Source organism: Oryzias latipes, chromosome 3, assembly GCF_053564925.1.
Source record: "Oryzias latipes strain Hd-rR chromosome 3, Olatipes_Hd-rR_3.1".
NCBI lineage: Eukaryota > Metazoa > Chordata > Actinopteri > Beloniformes > Adrianichthyidae > Oryzias > Oryzias latipes.
In genome coordinates, this window is record NC_136239.1 from 30629020 (window position 1) to 30635019 (window position 6000).

The 6000-nt window shown below is 42.5% G+C and overlaps 1 protein-coding gene across 4 annotated transcripts in view; it reads right to left on the reverse strand.

The window, feature by feature from the left end:
- The window catches only part of znf710b (zinc finger protein 710b), a 28175-nt gene extending 22988 nt beyond the window's left edge, over positions 1 to 5187 (reverse strand). The window contains exon 1 of one of the 4 annotated variants that reach the window (XM_023953583.2): positions 4820 to 5187. The gene's annotated coding sequence lies outside the window, so the exon portion shown is untranslated. Of the gene's footprint in view, positions 1 to 4564; positions 4689 to 4819 lie in introns of those variants that run through there. The other 3 variants (XM_023953582.2, XM_078945303.1, XM_078945302.1) reach the window with 3 other exon arrangements.
- Between the last annotated feature and the right edge of the window lie 813 nt (positions 5188 to 6000).

The following is a 6000-nucleotide window of genomic DNA, read 5'->3' on the forward strand; positions in this document are numbered from 1 at the left end:
GCTCCAACATGGTGGTGTTCGTGTCACAAACAAATGGCAACTGAACTGACTTGATTTTGTTGGAGCCAGAAGTAAGCCACTTTGCATGGCACTTACTCAGTCCAGTTCTTATATAAATTCAGTGGAAAGTGTTTCAACATACTCCAAGTATCTGTGGATTCACACAAGTCTTTATATCTAGACTAATAGTTGGGTAGACAAAACATAATACTTATACAAGAAAATTCCAAAGCAATATACTGGAAACCACCAACCTCTGATTGTCAAAATCACTTATCAATGACTTAGATTTTAGGGGCCCTTAAACTTAAAAATAAACTACCGGTATGTTCTTTCTTTTTTACACTATCAACTGCATGAAGATTCACAATTTCACAATGCAATGCACAATTTCACAATTTAGCTCCTATCACAAAATCAAGCAGATGCAAAAAAAAATTGAAAAGGGACATTGGGAAATAGAGACACACCTTTAATACATGCATATTATAACACACAGCTAAAATTACATTCAAGAGGGCATGAACTAGGCCACTTCTCTGCTTTTCTCTGGGAAGTGGTTAGAAGAGAGGCTTGTGAGAGACCTGAATGCTACACGACAGCTGATAATAGAAGGCTGATAATTATTGGGGTCGACTCACTTTGGGTAATCATATTTAATGCAGTCAGAGTGAAAGAAGAAACACAAGCAAAAAGACACAAATGTGTTTCTGCACTATTAAACCATTTTCAGACAATGATTTTAGCAAGAAAAGATTTTAACGTGGATATTAGCTTCCTCCCTTTTGAACTGCAACAAATAATATTTCATGCAAGATTGGAGAAACTAAACAACCAAAGCTGCACGTTCTACATTAAACCGTCTATTTTCAATTCTACGTTTTCCAAGTAACACTGGGGGTTTTTACACTGACTGTTTAGACTTTAAAAGTGAATAAACAATGTCAACTTCTCCATAGCAACAAATGACAAAGTCACAGACAAACTGGCTGTGCTGCACAATCTTCTTGCAGTTTCGTGAACATAACACAAGGCTGTGAGTTACATCCTCATGATAACAGTAAAAAATGAAAAGTTGGTCAGTTACAGCTGACCCAATAAGACAATGACTGTTTGAAATGTTTTAGAGGCGCTCAAAAGGTACTGATGTTAAACTAATCAACAGCGTTCAAGGGAAATTTTACAAGATTTAACCGCAAACAGAAACCTAGTAAATGGCGTATAGTTATCAAGCACTTTTCTACCTTCTTAGGAGGCCCAAAGTGCTTACAGTCAGAGTCCCGTTCATCCATGCACACACACATTCACACACTGATGGAGGCTCCACAGCTGAACACTGGCGCCAACCTCTAGCCAACAGGAGCTATGTTGGGTTCTGTGTTCTGCCCAAGGACACTTCAACACACGGGCGCACAGGGCAGGAATCGAACCAACAGTCTACAGTGAGAAATGTTTTCTGAAGGTCCAGTTCATCCAGATGTTTCCGGTTCAATGATACTGCCCGAATTTATCCACTTGGAACGGAAAATTGTCAGGGTACACTCTAATTTACAAACCTGCTTAAAGTCCGACTCTGATCATCTCTTCATCGATTTTCAAAGCGTTCCTAGTGGTCTTTTAAATATGATGACGTCGTTTTTAGCCCAAATTTTGAAAACCTGGACATAGTTTCTGCAGAGTGGCAATAGTTTATTAGAAATTTGTCTATAAGTTGTGGCAACCCCCCCCCCCGTTGTGAAGCAGAGAAGACCAGGGAGCTTGTGGCCCGCCCAGCATATTTTCTATGCTCTTTTTCCAATCAACATTTTTTCGTCTGCTCCTGACTCACAACGATTTTAAAAAGTAAATATTCAAAAATGCAATTTTGAGCTTACGTTTCTTTATGTATGTCCTCCATCATGACAAAAACACTAAACATGTTAAAAACACTCAATTTTTATTAAAAGTGGATCTTAAATCCCTTTTAGAATCACTGGGTTGCTGGAGCCTATCCCAACTACTTTTGGGCAAAGTTGGGGATATCTCTGGCAAAGGTTTCCAGTCTGTCAGAGGGCCATCACACACACACACACACACACTCAAGCATGCACAACTAGGGACAATTAAGAATCACCAATTAACCCACAAATCATGTTTTTGGGACTGTGGGAGGAAGCCAGAGTGCCCAGAAAAAAATCTACACATGCTCAGGGAGAACAGGCAAACTTTACACAGAAAGGACCCAACTGGGTTTTGTACTAGGACACTCTCACTATGAGATAAGAGTGCTAACCACTACACCACCATGCAGTCCCTGTAATTCATTTGATCTCTCAAAAAAGGAACAAATAGCTAAAACTAAAAATGTGTTGAAAGCTACACTTCTGGTCAGGTCAACCGTCAGCTTCACCTGCAAAGCTGTAACAGATTATTGCATGGGCAATGGCAACACAAAGAGTGCAAGTTAGTAACAATACATAGTTGTAAAAAAACTGCTGGGAGATTCAAGCAAGCCCACAAAATTAAAATAAAAAGCCCTGCTTGTAAACTGTGTTTGCTTTAGGCTCAAATTTGGTTTTATTTTTTACCAACTCCACATCACAACACCTTTTTTTTTTAACTTCCCTTTTTCAGAAGGTCATAACATTGTGCCCACACATAGCGCTTGTGCAGCACATCCAAACAAACTGGCAGCGCTCGCCCGAGGTCGTGCAGCGTGGCTGTAACCAACAGGCACCACACATTAGGCCTTTGTGCTTTGAGAAACATCAGCCTGTTTTTCTAAACCCTGCCTGCAGCACAGCAAAGCGCTGCAACATGCTGACACCATCACCAGCTACTCTAAACCTTCTACCACGGCTACATTCCTACTGATTAAGAATAGGCGGAGGAAAAACAAATTCCTGATATTCAGTATGCTTACATTTACTGAAAAAGCCCCTTATATTAACTGGCAGCTCATTTTTAGGGGAACAGTGAGGCTCTGCTTTCTGTTTGGCCCCCTTCAGCTTAATTCAACCCTGCTGCCGATGATCCATGAACAAATGGCTTATGATTCCCTGAGCAGCATACAAATTGTGCCGTAGCAGTAGCAGTAGTAAAATAACATCTTATTGATCCAAACTTGGGTTTTGTTTTTTTGCGCTGTGTATTTCGAGCAAGTGGAGTTAAAACTGGAGATGACAAGCTTCCATATTCGACAACTCACCAAAGCTTCTTTTAGCAAATCTGTCTGGTGCCTGAACCAAACACAACAAAGGGGGTTTAGGGGTAAAACGGAACACAAAAAAAGCACTAGGCAGAGATACAAACAAGGAAAGAAGAGCCAAAAGGCTGCAGGTTTGCAAAGAAAATGCAGACTTGATTGAGCTGCACGGAGAGAAAGATCATGTTTAATCTAACAGGCCCGGTCAAACGGCCAGAAAACTGCATTTAGTAAGTAAGAGTGCCGCAATCAATGTGACCGTGACAGGCCATCCAGTCAGAGAACTCAACACACAAAGATTACAAGGTTCAACTCTTGTAAGAACTCATGAAATAAGAGCAAGAGGCCAAGATGCTAAGATGAAAGGCTGATTTGAAATGTGACCTCCTGGGAAACCACTTCAGTCAAGCTGCCAGAGGAAGCTGTGCAGTCGGTGGATGACGCCCTGCGGCCCCCAGAGCACCGAGGTGATCGACTCGCATCAGGATTCTCCTCGGCTACATGCAGCGTGATCTGCAGGACAGCAAACCTTCCCGAGTCATTTGGAGATTTTCATCAAGAAATCCATCAATAGGACGACCCCAAAGACCACAAAGGGAGGATGTCTTTTTAATTACCGCCAGCCACTGAAGTGCACCGACACGCTGCATCAGAGCACGTCTACCACCCCGGTACTGCCAACTGACCTACAATGTGCAGCTGGCTTGCTTTGCTGCGTGCAGTGCACCATCCTCATTACGCCATGACAGAGCAGGGCAGGTATGCAAAGGGGGTCAAAGGCATCCTCACTCACAGCCAGCTTTGCATTTCATTACATAAAAGTAGCAACCAACACATTTGCCATTTGGGTCCCTCAGCTCCAGCCTCATTTGTGCAATGGAGGATACCTCTGCGGTCCATCAATGATCTCTGACAGTCAGCAGCCAGGAGGTGGGCTGACCCGGCCCACAGGTTATCTGCAGCATCCTCCAGGTGTGTCTGACTGGAGGCTTGATGCACAAACAAACACCAAAATCTACCATCCAAACACTGAGGCAGCACGAGCTTGCTCAAATCAAATCAAATCCAACCCAAAAAAAATGAACTTAAGCCTTAGGAAGACCTACAACTTAACAGTAGAAACTTTCTTGGAGGGAGGCCTGGTGAAAACACATGAGCCTCCCGTGTCTGGACATGATGAAGGTGATGTGTGAATGAATGTGCAGGAAACAGATTTGTGATGGGCCAATATGTAGCCTGGTGTCGCCCCTGCTCCTTTATGCGTCTCCCTGACCGTTCTCTCCATCCCCCTCTCGACGCCATCTGTTTGTGGCATGAGAGAACGTGGAAGTAAAAAAGAAAAGAAAAAAAAAAGACGACATTTTGGTTTTGGTTGCTGACCTACATCGCTCGCTTGTTTGCATTGGCGAAACGAAGAACCCCTCTCGTCGTGAAGGACAGCCGTCCAAACGGGGGCGAAACGCGGGTAGCGGTTTAGCCGCCTGCTCGGCAGGAATGCGATAAGTTACGGTTGAAGCACTTCTTCTCCGCCTCGCCGGGCCGGACAAGTCCACCGCTCCGCCACCACATCTGCATGTTACCTGCAACCTCCCCCCTTCCCTCCCGACACAAGACAACGCCAAAACGACCACTCACCTGATTCCAAAAGCGGTTTATCGTGGCGACCTGTCCGTGGTTGAATATTAAAACGGGGGGTGGGGGGTGGGGGACAGTCAGTGGAGGGTCCCCGTTGTGTGGAGCAGGAAGGAGGGAAGGCAACCGAAAATGGGCTGACGTGAATGAATAAACAACCGAGCTCCTCCTCAAAACAAGTCCGGGCAAAATGCCACTCAGTTTAAAGGTATTAGCCGCCACGCACCCATTAATGAACGGATGTAGCTGTCACCGCTAACTGCTGCGTTTGTTGACCTTCAACATTTTTTATTAATTCACGGTTTAATGACACGAAATGTTACTCTTTTTTATTTGAATGATCAAAAAAAAATTATAAACGTATTAAAGATTCTGCTGTGTCACTACAAGTCTTTTTTCATAAGCGAAATCCCAGATATTTTTTTTAAACAGTAAAAGACTATTTACATGACAAATATAATCCACTAGATGGCGCTATGCCAGCAAGTAGGTGTTGGTGCATACTCAGCAGCACTATTCTGTCTAGAATTACTGTTGTTGGACCAATAAAACATAGTTTCCTAAACCCACTCTGATAAAAATCGTGTTTTTCATGTTTTTAACATGTTCTTGTGACATTATTCTAATGATGTAACACATATATAGAGAAATAGGCCTTAAAATGGCATTTCTGACTATTTATTTTATTTTAATCGTTGTGAATCAGGAGCAGACCAAAAAAACGCAGTTAAAAAAAACTTGTAGCTGTGATGCAGAATCTACTACGGCAAGCCACAAGCCTTCTGCTCCGCTCCATTCTGATGCATCCACTATGTAGGCGACTGTCAGAATTCCATGACTACTCACCAGTGCACTAGGGGCGTAACAATTCTTTTCAACAGTCAATTCTACATTAGTGGTATTCGATTAATCTTAAATTTTGGTTCATTTTGAACGATCCCATTTTTTCCAATTCACTGACCTGAGATAATTCAAGGACATCTTTAGCCAAAAATACCACCAGTGTAACTCAGAGATAAATCCTTACTGAACAGAACAGGGGAAGTTTTCCAGACTCCTTGTATTTCTTGCAAGATAATCAAGTTTAAATTAAATATGTTTAAAAGAAAACAAGAATTAATGGCAAATTCATTTACATTTAGTTTCATGAAGTTCAGCCCACTGTTGTTTTTCCACAACAAAAT